A 12,527-nucleotide genomic window follows, 5' to 3' on the forward strand; every position below is an offset into this window, starting at 1 on the left:
TTCAACATGCAAGCTCATTTACAGCAGCACCAAGGGTAGCTAATTACTCAAAATATAAACCACTAGAACAAAAACTAATTGGAGCAATGGAGGAGTCACATACCAACTAGCAATCGCCCAAAACAATATCAGAAATGGAGCTTCAATCAAAGAGATCGAAATTCGTGGGTTTGAGAGTAAGAACACGAGGGAAAGAGCTACATGATTTTTTTTCTGAAGGTAGGTGATGAAGTGAGCTAAAGGATAATGAGGGGGCCCTTGTGGGGCCCACTACCCACCAGGGTGCGCCAGGTGGGTGTGGCGCGCCCTGGTGCCTAGTGGGCACCTGGGGCACCCCCTGTGGTGTTTTCAGTACCAAAAATTCTCAAATATTCAGAAAAAATTGTGTTAAAATTTCAGGTCATTCCAAGCACTTACATTTTTTGGTACTTTTTTATTGCACGGAAAATTCAAAAAACAGGATATTCATGGCATTTTATTGTATTTAACTAAAAATAACAGAAAACAAAAAGTGGGTACAGAAGGTTGTGCCTACTAGATTCATCGACCACATGCTTCTCGAAAATAATTCATTAATAAGGTTGATCAAGTCTTATTAACAACCACTTTTGATTAGCATGAACCCGTAGAATTTTCGTAAAACACTAAGTTACCTCAACGGGGATATGCTCTCCCAAACAATAAGTGTTCCATATTTATTTTTGACAGTAGGTAGAGGGAGTTGAAAACTTCCAATAGTAATTGTCGGAGTCTTTTCAATAACATTAATACCATTAAACTAAAATTGTTCCTTCGGAAAGTGCACCATATGCTCATTACCATTGATATTAAAAGCAACCTTGCTTTTGTTGCAATCAATAACAGCCTCTGTTGTCGGTGTCAAAGCCGGCGGATCTCGGGTAGGGGGTCCCGAACTGTGGATCTTAGATCAATGTGGAACAAGGGACGTGGGACATGATATTTACCCAGGTTCAGGCCCTCTTGATGGAGGTAAAACCCTACGTCCTACTCTTGTTTATATTGATGGTGATGTACCGATTACAGAGTTGATCTACCTTGAGATCGTATGTTGTGGTCTAAACCCTAAGGGTATGATGAATGTCATAATGATCTATCAACTAGCCTGGCCTCGGCTTATATAATGTACCGGGGGCCTAGTATAACAAGAGTCCTAGTCAGATACGTTGGTGGAGAGGAGTCCTTGTCTTGATCACCAAGTCTTGTGGAATCTTCCTCGTACATGTCACAGGCTGTCCGAACTGGCCCAATAGTGAACCGCCATGGGGGTCCTCGACCCGATCCACCTAGTTGGGAGACGACGTGGTGAGTACCCCCTAGACTAGGACACCGTCACCCGCAGTGTTCAAAAAGGGCCTACCAAGGATAATCGACATGTTGTCGTCCTCGGGCGTATCAAGTATAACAAAGTTTATTAAGATAGTAACATTTGCAACCACAACAGGCACATCCTCACAAACACCGATGGGTATGGTAGTTGATTTGTTATCCATTTGCAATGATATTTCAATGGGTGTAAGTTTTTTCTATAAAGTCTTCTATATAAAGAGAAAGGCATAACACTAACACCAGCTCCTAAATTACATAAGGCAGTTTTGACATAACTTCTTTTGATGGAACATGGTATAGTTGGTATTCTCGGGTCTCCTAGTTTCTTAGGTACTCCATCCTTAAAAGAATAATTAGCAAGCATGGTGGAGATTTCAGCTTCAGTTATTTTTCTTTTATTAGTGACAATATCTTTCATATATTTAGCATAAGGGGCCATCTTTAAAATATTGGTCAAACGAGTACGCAAAAGACTGGCCTAAGCATTTCAACAAAGCGTTCAAATTCTTCCTCAGCTTTTTCTTAGATGGTTTAGGTGGAAAGGGCATGGGTTTTTGAACCCATGGTTCTCTTTATTTACCATGTTTTCTAGCAACAAAGTCTCTCTTATCATACCATTTATTTTTAGAAGGTGGGTTATCAAGATCAACATCAGGTTCTATTTCAGCATCATTATCTAGTTCTTTATCATTGTCTCATTGAGCATCTAAATGCACATCATCCTTGTCATTCTCATTATCACTAGGTGAATGTTCATTACCAGATTGAGTTTCAACATCAGAAATATAGACATCATTATCAACATGAGATGGTTTTTCTACCTCACATTCACTAGAAGTATGCAAAGTCCTATCTTTTTTCTTTTTCTTCTTCTATACCTAATATTAAAGTACGGAGTGATAACCCACAAGTATCGGGGATCGCAACAGTTTTCGATAAGTAAGAGTGTCGAACCCAACGAGGAGCTAAATGTAGAACAAATATTCCCTCAAGTTCTATCGACCACCGATACAACTCTACGCACGCTTGACATTCGCTTTACCTAGAACAACTATGAAGCTAGAAGTACTTTGTAGGTGTTGTTGGATAGGTTTGCAAGATAATAAAGATTACGTAAATAAAAAGTAGGGGCTGTTTAAGTAAATAAGCAATAAAGTAAATATAGAGAGTGTGGAAAAGTGGTGATAGGAGTTGTGAAATTGCCCCTAAGAAATTGACTACTTTACTAGACCGATAACAAGTATTATGTGGGAGAGGCCACTGCTAGCATGTCATCCCTGACTTGGAATTGTATGCACTTATGATTGGAACTATTAGCAAGCATCCGCAACTACTAACATTCATTAAGGTAAAACCCAACCATAGCATTAAGATATATTGGTCCCCCTTCAATCCCGTATGCATCAATTTCTATGCTAGGTTGAAGCTTCTGTCACTCTCTGTTTCTGCGTTCTCAGATTCTGCCCTTTCACCGTTTCTTATATTCCCGGAGATCCATAACTCCGATTGGGCTGAAATTTTAACACGATCTCTACCTGGATATTAGCTTTCTTGCGGCGAAAGAAGGGCATCAACCGCCTCGTGGCCCCTTCGGGCACCGTCTCGCGTGGATTTTTCTTCCCAAAAATCATATATATTCCAAAAAAAATCTCCGTCAGTTTTTATCCCGTTTGGACTCCGTTTGATATGGATATTCTGCGAAACAGAAAACATGCAAAAAACAGGAACTGGCACTGGATCAATATGTTAGTCCCAAAAATAGTATAAAAAGTTGCCAAAAGTATATGAAAGTTGTAGAATATTGGCATGGAACAATAAAAAATTATAGATATGACGGAGACGTATCACGGAGCCTTTCTCGGTTCTCCATAAGTCACCTATTTATATTTGTTGATTTTGTGTAAATCATAAAGATTGATGGTTGAGATTTAATGGATCTACGATAACTGTTCGGACCAAAATAGGGACCAATCGATTTTCTACGCTAAAGTTTTCTACACTGTTGGTTCGCTGGCATGCTAAGTTGGCTTGGGTGATTTAGTTGTGCGTTGATGGGCTTTCATGGAACGCCAACCATGCATGGGCTTTTATCTATGTGTTCGTTTTCTAGAAAAAAGATCTATGCATTCATCCCTTGTTTCTTCTCTTCATCATTTGTTTTCAAACAAGCGGATCCTAACACGTTCGTAGGAGTTCGTATACAACATCTCCACATGTATTATAAATACCTCTTCCAAATCAAAACAATATCCTGGTAATCAACCTTAGCGGAAGGCGGTTTGGACGCAATGGCGCTATAGTGGGTCGTCCGGTACGTGGTTGCGCCGACACCGGCGCCATCATATTGCCGTCTTCCATCCACGCGATGTATCTCGTCACCTTTTGCATGATGGTCGCCCACACCTGTGCCATCGCCGGACGGAGCCTCAGGTGCGTCGCAACGCGATTGAGGGAGTCCTGGATTAGGGGGTATCCGGATAGCCGGATTATATCCTTTGGCCGGACTGTTGGACTATGAAGATACAAGATTGAAGACTTCGTCCCGTGTCTGGATGGGACTCTACTTGGCGTGGAAGGCAAGCTAGGCAATACGGATATGTATATCTCCTCCTTTGTAACCGACCTTGTGTAACCCTAGCCCTCTCCGGTGTCTATATAAACTGAAGGGTTTTAGTCCGTAGGACAACATACAGTCATACCATAGGCTAGCTTCTAGGGTTTAGCCTCTCCGATGTCGTGGTAGATCTACTCTTGTACTACTCATATTATCAAGAATAATCAAGCAGGACGTAGGGTTTTACCTCCATCAAGAGGGCCCGAACCTGGGTAAAACATCGTGTCCCCTGCCTCCTATTACCATCCGCCTTAGACGCACAGTTCGGGACCCCTACCCGAGATCCGCCGGTTTTGACACCGACATTGGTGCTTTCATTGAGAGTTCCTCTGTGTCATCGTCATTAGGCCCGATGGCTCCTTCAATCATCGATAGTGATGCAGTCTAGTGTGAGACTTTTCTCCCAGGACAGATCTTTGTATTCGGTGGCTTCGCACCGCGGGCCAATTCGCTTGGCCATCTGGAGCAGATCGAGAGTTACGCCCCTGGCCACCAGGTCAGGTTTCGAAGCTTAAACTACACGGTTGTATCCGCGGAGACTTGATCTTCGACGGATTCGAGCCCCTGCCTAGTGCGCCACACGGTCACGATGAGCATGATTTAGCTCTACCATCGGACAGTGTTCAGGAGATCGCACCGGCAACCGCTCCGACCCTCAATTCGGAACCAGTTGCGCCATCCATGGACGGGTGGATAGACCCCGCCACGGAGGCCGCATCCTCAGCGGCGATCGAGCCAAGTATCGACCTTACCCCTCACGAGAGCCATGATGCCAAGCTGCCGGATCCTTCCCCGGCCACGGACTCCGAACCGCCTGCGCCCGTGCCTATCGAATCAGACTGGGCACCGATCATGGAGTTTACCTCCGCGGATATCTTTCAGTACTCGCCCTTCGGCGACATACTGAACTCATTAAGGTCTCTCTCCTTGTCAGGAGAGTCCTGGCCGAACTATGTCCAGCAGGATTGGGATGCGGATGACGAAGAAATTCACCGCCCACCCACCACCCACTTAGTACCACTGTCGATGACTTGACCAACATGCTCGACTTCGACTCTAAAGACATCGACGGCATGGACGATGATGCAGGAGCCAAACAAGAACCACTGCCCATAGGGCACTGGACAGCCACCTCATCATATGATATATATATGGAAGGCAATGGCGACGAGACAGCGGAGGATGACCCCTCCAAGAAGCAACCCAAGCGCCGACGTCAGTGACGCCGCTCTAAGTCTTGCCAAGCCAAAAGCGGCCATACCGACACAGGAGATAATAGCACTCCGGACAGTGCCGAAGACGACAACAATCCCCTCCAGCAAGATTTAGAGCAGGAGGATGGAGAAGCCAGCCCTCCCGAGAGAGCGGGAGATGGAGAGGTGGAGGATGATAATTACATGCCTCCCTCCGAAGACGAGGCAAGCCTCGACGATGACGAATTTGTCGTGCCTAAGGATCCCGTCGAACAAGAACGCTTCAAGCGTCGGCTTATAGCCACGGCAAATAGCCTTAAGAAAAAGCAACAACAACTTCAAGCCGATCAAGATTTGCTAGCTGACGGATGGACTGAAGTCCTTGCGGCCGAGGAATCACTACAAGAAATATGTCAACTAGTGACCTTCTATCAGTGACCCTGGAAGAATTGGTCATAGATCTATGACCATTTCAGACCAATTGGTCAAAAGCTGTTCGGGGGGTTCCAAACCCTAAACTACAACGACCATTTTGGTCAGAAAGGTCGTAATTTCCTTACACGAAATGGTCATAAAGCAGATAGCACTGGTCCGCTGCCTTATTTCTAGCTGATCATGACCAATATAGATGGTCATAACCTTATAAATTGTGGTGGGTTGCTATGACTAGGCGCCACCTCATCAGTTTTGCCTATGTGTCATGTCCATGTGGCAGTTTTTGCCCTAGGTTGTGAAGCAACCTATATTTCTGTCATTCCCAAAATTCCCAAAAAAATCTCATAAATTCTTTGGGTCATATCTTCGTCAAATATGTAAAAAACCTTCCTTGCGTAGTTCAAAAATATTCATTTTCCTATTATCTTCAGAAAAACACTTTGTGAAGGAAGTACCACTTTGGCATGTCCAAATGGTATCCATTTTCTACAGTGCTTTCCTCTACCCAAATTACCATCCTCCACCAAATGCCAGCTCAATCCATTCATTATTTTGAGCCCGGCTTGAACATTCGTATTTATGTCCAGTGTGGTACTTTGCAAAACAAGTACCACCTAGGCTCCTCCTTTTGAGTTGAAAATTTGTGACGATGGTCTTCTTAGTAATTGATCATCCTCAGCCAAAACTCACACCCATTAGCCATGTGCATTTCCCGTACCGCTAATCAAACACTTGGCTGCTTATTAATGTTTGAGCATCGATCGGTCTCCTCGTGAGAATCTTATGTTGTGATTTTCTTCCTAGCACCTACCTGGAGAGTTCCCAACCCACTAGACATTACTAGGCAGCCCAGAACACATGGCAACGCCACGGTCACGCGGTGACCACGCGGCGGGCATGCGAGTTTATGCGCTCTAGAGTTGGGGCCCCTCGGCCACCGTCCAATCCACGACGTATCGCCACCAAACCATGTATTTATGATTAAATAGGTACTTATGTAACTATAAATGATTTTTGGAAAAAATAAATAGCAACCTATGAGGCAGCTGTAGTTCAAGTTTGATCCGCTTCCACCAGAATCAGCGGGAATTTGTCTTTTTCACCAGAGGTGGATCAAAACTTTTGACACCCAACCATTTTGTCAATTGTGCATTAAATATGTCCTAGTATTTTATAAAATTGATTTGGTCCAATTTTGCAACAAATATATGGTAGGTCCTTCATAAAAGAACTCATTTCAGGCACTCGGAAAATAGAAAATAAATTTTCCGTGCAAAGAAAATGAAAACTTCCTTAGGCAACATTGTTTGCCATTCCAAGATGCACCCTTGTGCACAATATGAGATCATTTGAACAAACTATGCCATGAATGTGGCCATAAGATTGATCATTTTGGCTTGAAAGCCATGAATCTTCACGCCTGATAGCTCATTTCTGAGAACACTTTTTAAAAATAATTTCCGTATTACAAGTTTATTATATTGCCTGGAAACTTGGTCACATATAATGACACAACGCGAAAGTTTTCCAATTTTTTGATTTTTTTGAATTTTTTATGCCCGTTTCAAAATGCGGTCAAAACGGCGGGCTTGACCATTCCTAGCTAGTGGTTGAATCTTGGAAAGCTTTTGATGTTTCTCTGATTAAATAGATACTTATTTACCTAGAAATGATTTTTGGAAAAAATAAAAAGCAAACTATGAGGCACCTGCAGTTCAAATTTGACCCGCTTCCAACTGAATCGGCGGGAATTTGTCTTTTTCACCAGAGGTGGATCAAAACTTTTGACACCCAACCATTTTGTCAATTATGCATTAAATATGGCCTAGTATTTTATAAAATTGATTTTGTCCAATTTTGCAACAAATATATGGTAGGTCCTTCATAAGAAAACCTCATTTGGGGCACTCAGAAAATGGAAATGGCTCTTTTGTGCAATGAAAGTGAAAACTCCCTTGGGCAACATTGTTTGGAATTACAATATGCACCCTTGTGCACAATATGAGATCATTTAAACAAACTATGCCATGAATGTGGCCATAAGATTGATCATTTGGCTTGAAAGCCATGAATCTTCACGCATGATAGCTCATTTCTGAGAACACTTTTTAAAAATAATTTCCGTATTACAAGTTTATTATTTTTCCTGGAAACTTGGTCACATATAATGACACAATGCGAATGTTTTCCAATTTTTTGATTTTTTTGAATTTTTTATGCCCGTTTCAAAATGCGGTCAAAACGGCGGGCTAGACCGTTCCTAGCTAGTGGTTGAATCTTGGAAAACTTTTGATGTTTCTCTGATTAAATAGATACTTATTTACCTAGAAATGATTTTTGGAAAAAAGAAAGAGCAAACTATGAGGCACCTGCAGTTCAAATTTGACCCGCTTCCAACTAAATTGATGGGAATTTGTCTTTTTCACCAGAGGTGGATCAAAACTTTTGACACCCAACCATTTTATCAATAATGCATTAAATATGGCCTATTATTTTAGAAAATTGATTTGGTCTAATTTTGCAACAAATATATGATAGGTCCTTCCCAAAAAAAAACTCATTTCGGGCACTCGGAAAATGGAAAATGGCTCTTTTCTGCAAAGAAATTGAAAACTCCATTAGGCAACATTGTTTGGAATTCCAAGATGCACCCTTGTGCACAATATGAGATCATTTAAACAAACTGTGCCAGGAATGTGGCCATAACATTGATCATTTGGCTTGAAAGCCATGAATCTTCACGCATGATAGCTCGTTTCTGAGAACACTTTTTTAAAATAAATGCCGTATTACAAGTTTATTATTTTTCCTAGAAACTTGGTCACATATAATGACACAATGCGAAGGTTTTCCAATTTTTTTGATTTTTTTGAATTTTAATGCCCATTTCAAAATGCGGTCAAAACGGCGGGCTTGCCCGTTCCTAGCTAGTGGTTGAATCTTGAATTTTTTTGATGTATCTGTGATTAAATAGATACTTATGTACCTAGAAATGATTTTTGGAAAAAAATAAATAGCAAACTATGAGGCAGCTACTGTTCAAATTTGACCCGCTTCCTGCTGAATCGGCAGAAATTTGTCTTTTTCACCAGAGGCGGATCAAAACTTTTGACACCCAACCATTTGGTTAATTGTGCATTAAACATGGCCTAGTATTTTAGAAAATTGATTTGGTCCAATTTTGCAACAAATATATTGTAGATCTTTCAAAAACAAAGCTCATTTCGGGCATTCGAAAAATGGAAAACAAAGTTTTAGTCAACTGCGACCAATTTTTTAGTTAACTACGACCAATATAGATGGTCATGACATCATATGCGTGTATTGCATTTTGATTGGTCCATGGGTGTTTCACGCGGATCATGGATGGATCACCGTCGGATGCTCCTGGATCCAACGGCTGTCCTCACCCGAAGCCCACCTAAGCCGAAACCCTAGCTGTCCTGAGTCCTCGTGCACATTTTCCATCCACCCCCGCCTCCTTTCTTTCTCTCCTCACTCTCAGAACACATGGCAACGCCACGGTCACGCGGTGACCACGCGGCGGGCATGCGAGTTTACGCGCTCTAGAGTTGGGGCCCTCGGCCACCATCCAGACCTCGACGTATTGCCACCAAACCATGTATTTATGATTAAATAGGCACTTATGTAACTAGAAATGATTTTTGGAAAAAATAAATAGCAAACTATGAGGCAGCTGCAGTTCAAATTTGACCCGCTCCCTACTGAATCGGCGGGAATTTGTCTTTTTCACCAGAGGTGGATCAAAACTTTTGACACCCAACCATTTTGTCAATTGTGCATTAAATATGACCTAGTATTTTATAAAATTGATTTGGTCCAATTTTGCAACAAATATATGGTAGGTCCTTCATAAAAAAACTCATTTCAGGCACTCGGAAAATGGAAAATGAATTTTCCGTGCAAAGAAAATGAAAACTTCCTTAGGCAACATTGTTTGCCATTCCAAGATGCACCCTTGTGCACAATATGAGATCATTTGAACAAAATATGCCATGAATGTGGCCATAAGATTGATCATTTTGGCTTGAAAGCCATGAATCTTCACGCATGATAGCTCATTTCAGAGAACACTTTTTTAAAATAATTTCCGTATTACAAGTTTATTATTTTTCCTGGAAACTTGGTCACATATAATGACACAATGCGAAGGTTTTCCAAATTTTTTGATTTTTTTTGAATTATTTATGCCCGTTTCAAAATGCGGTCAAAACGGCGGGCTTGACCGTTTCTAGCTAGTGGTTGAATCTTGGAAAACTTTTGATGTTTCTCTGATTAAATAGATACTTATTTACCTAGAAATGATTTTTGGAAAAAATAAAAAGCAAACTACGAGGCACCTGCAGTTCAAATTTGACCCGCTTCCAACTGAATCGGCGGGAATTTGTCTTTTTCACCAGAGGTGGATCAAAACTTTTGACACCCAACCATTTTGTCAATTGTGCATTAAATATGGCCTAGTATTTTATAAAATTGATTTGGTCCAATTTTGCAACAAATATATGATAGGTCCTTCACAAAAAAACCTCATTTGGGGCACTCGGAAAATGGAAAATGGCTCTTTTGTGCAATGAAAGTGAAAACTGCCTTAGGCAACATTGTTTGGAATTCCAAGATGCACCCTTGTGCACAATATGAGATCATTTAAACAAGCTGTGCCATGAATGTGGCCATAAGATTGATCATTTGGCTTGAAAGCCATGAATCTTCACGCATGATAGCTCGTTTTTGAGAACACTTTTTTAAAATAAATGCCGTATTACAAGTTTATTATTTTTCCTAGAAACTTGGTCACATATAATGACACAATGCAAAGGTTTTCCAATTTTTTTGATCTTTTTTGAATTTTTATGCCCGTTTCAAAATGCGGTCAAAACGGCGGGCTTGACCATTCCTAGCTAGCGGTTGAATCTTGATTTTTTTTGATGTTTCTCTGATTAAATAGATACTTATGTACCTGGAAATGATTTTTGGAAAAAATAAATAGCAAACTATGAGGCAGCTACAGTTCAAATTTGACCCGCTTCCTGTTGAATCGGCAGAAATTTGTCTTTTTCACCAGAGGCAGATCAAAACTTTTGACACCCAACCATTTGGTTAATTGTGCATTAAAGATGGCCTAGTATTTTAGGAAATTGATTTGGTCCAATTTTGAAACAAATATATTGTAGATCTTTCAAAAACAAAGCTCATTTCGGGCATTCGAAAAATGGAAAACAAAGTTTTAGTCAACTGCGACCAATTTTTTAGTTAACTACGACCAATATAGATGGTCATGACATCGTACGCGTGTATTGCATTTTGATTGGTCCGTGGGCGTTTCACGCGGATCATGGATGGATCACCGTCGGATGCTCCCGGATCCAATGGCTGTCCTCACCCGAAGCCCACCTAAGCCGAAACCCTAGCTGTCCTAAGTCCTCGAGCACATTTTCCATCCACCCCCCGCCTTCTTTCTTTCTGTCCTCACTCTCTTCTCCTTCCTCTCGCACCTCTACCGCCCGCGCGCGCCCCTCACCTCCTCTGAGAGTGTCGGAGACCCCCACCCTTGCGGATCCAATGCGCCGGCGCCTCCTCCGATCCAGATCGACACGCCCCTTCCGTCTCCCTCGCCGTTGCCGCCCCTTCCTCCCCCAGCCCCGACCACCCCTTCCGCCACCCCCGCCGCCTCCACCTAATCCGCCGCTGCCCCCGACGCCATTGCGTACGCCGACAGTAGCAGCAACCCGCTGCTCGCCGACTTCTTCTTCCCGCCCTTCGACCGCGTCGAGCCTGCGCAGCTCTCTGTCTCTTCCATTCCCCTCCTGATTCATGCCCATCCCACGGCGGCGCCGCCGCCGCCCAGCACCCCCACCCCGGCGACCTCCCCTCCGGCGAGCCCCTACATACGTCGCGTGCACCTTCTCTCTCAGTCCCAGATCGACCCGGCGGCCAGGACCCACGCGAAGCGACAGAGATCGGCTGCGTCGCCCCACTACCGCCTCCATCCTTCCTCCCTCGGGGCGCTCGAAGACCCCGTGCTCGCTGCACCTCCTCGGCTCCGACCTTCTCCAAGCCATCCATGGAGCTCCATCATCAAGGTGCCTGATTCTTTTCGATTTCGATTTTCTTCTGCTTTTGTTTGTTGGTCAGTTCTGTACTATTGGTGATGCCATGGTCCTCCCTTTCCATTGCTGCAGGAGAAGAAGAAAAAACCCGAGCAGGGAGGGTGGAAGCAAGGAAGGTCACCATGGACCTCGCCCAACTCCCACCCTGCAGCTGCAGGTAACCCCCTCCCTCTCCCTGCCTTGTCAAACCTGAAGATGCAGTGTCTGAGATATTCAGTGAACTGTGTGGATGCTGCCTCCATCTCTCCTAGCGCCCAAAACCATCCTCCCCTTGTCTTCTTCTGGTTTGTTTTGTTATTATCTCCGCATCTGATTTGTGCAGTTTGTGCACATCTTGTCTGGTTGTCTGAAGGAATGGGGCGGTGCTGCGTGCAGGTTCAGGAGAATAAGCCATGGATGAGGAAGACTAAGGAGGAGCGGAGGGAGATGGTCGAGTCCTTCGTCGACACTTACTGCCCCATATCTTTCCCCACTCGCCTTAGTTATAGTTTTGAATTTTGTGTGTGTAGGCATGTACAATCTAATTAACATCCTCATTCTTCTGATTGTTGGTGCTAAAATGAAGTTGCCAGTAGGATTTACTTCACACGTTTATTGTATTTATTTCTTGGTGCCCTCTTTTTGTTATTAGGATTTATTTAGTTCACATGCTTTTGCGGCTGTTGGTAGTTTGTTTTGCAACCCTTTGCAGAAAGTTTGCATTGCAAGCCTACTTCTCTAGCACATTGTTTCTTAGAATCATGATGCAACCTATATGTTCTATGATTTTGATGTTTTTTTGTGGCGTGATCTAGACTATGATTATCCACT

This window comes from Triticum urartu, chromosome 2, assembly GCF_003073215.2.
Source record: "Triticum urartu cultivar G1812 chromosome 2, Tu2.1, whole genome shotgun sequence".
Lineage (NCBI taxonomy): Eukaryota > Viridiplantae > Streptophyta > Magnoliopsida > Poales > Poaceae > Triticum > Triticum urartu.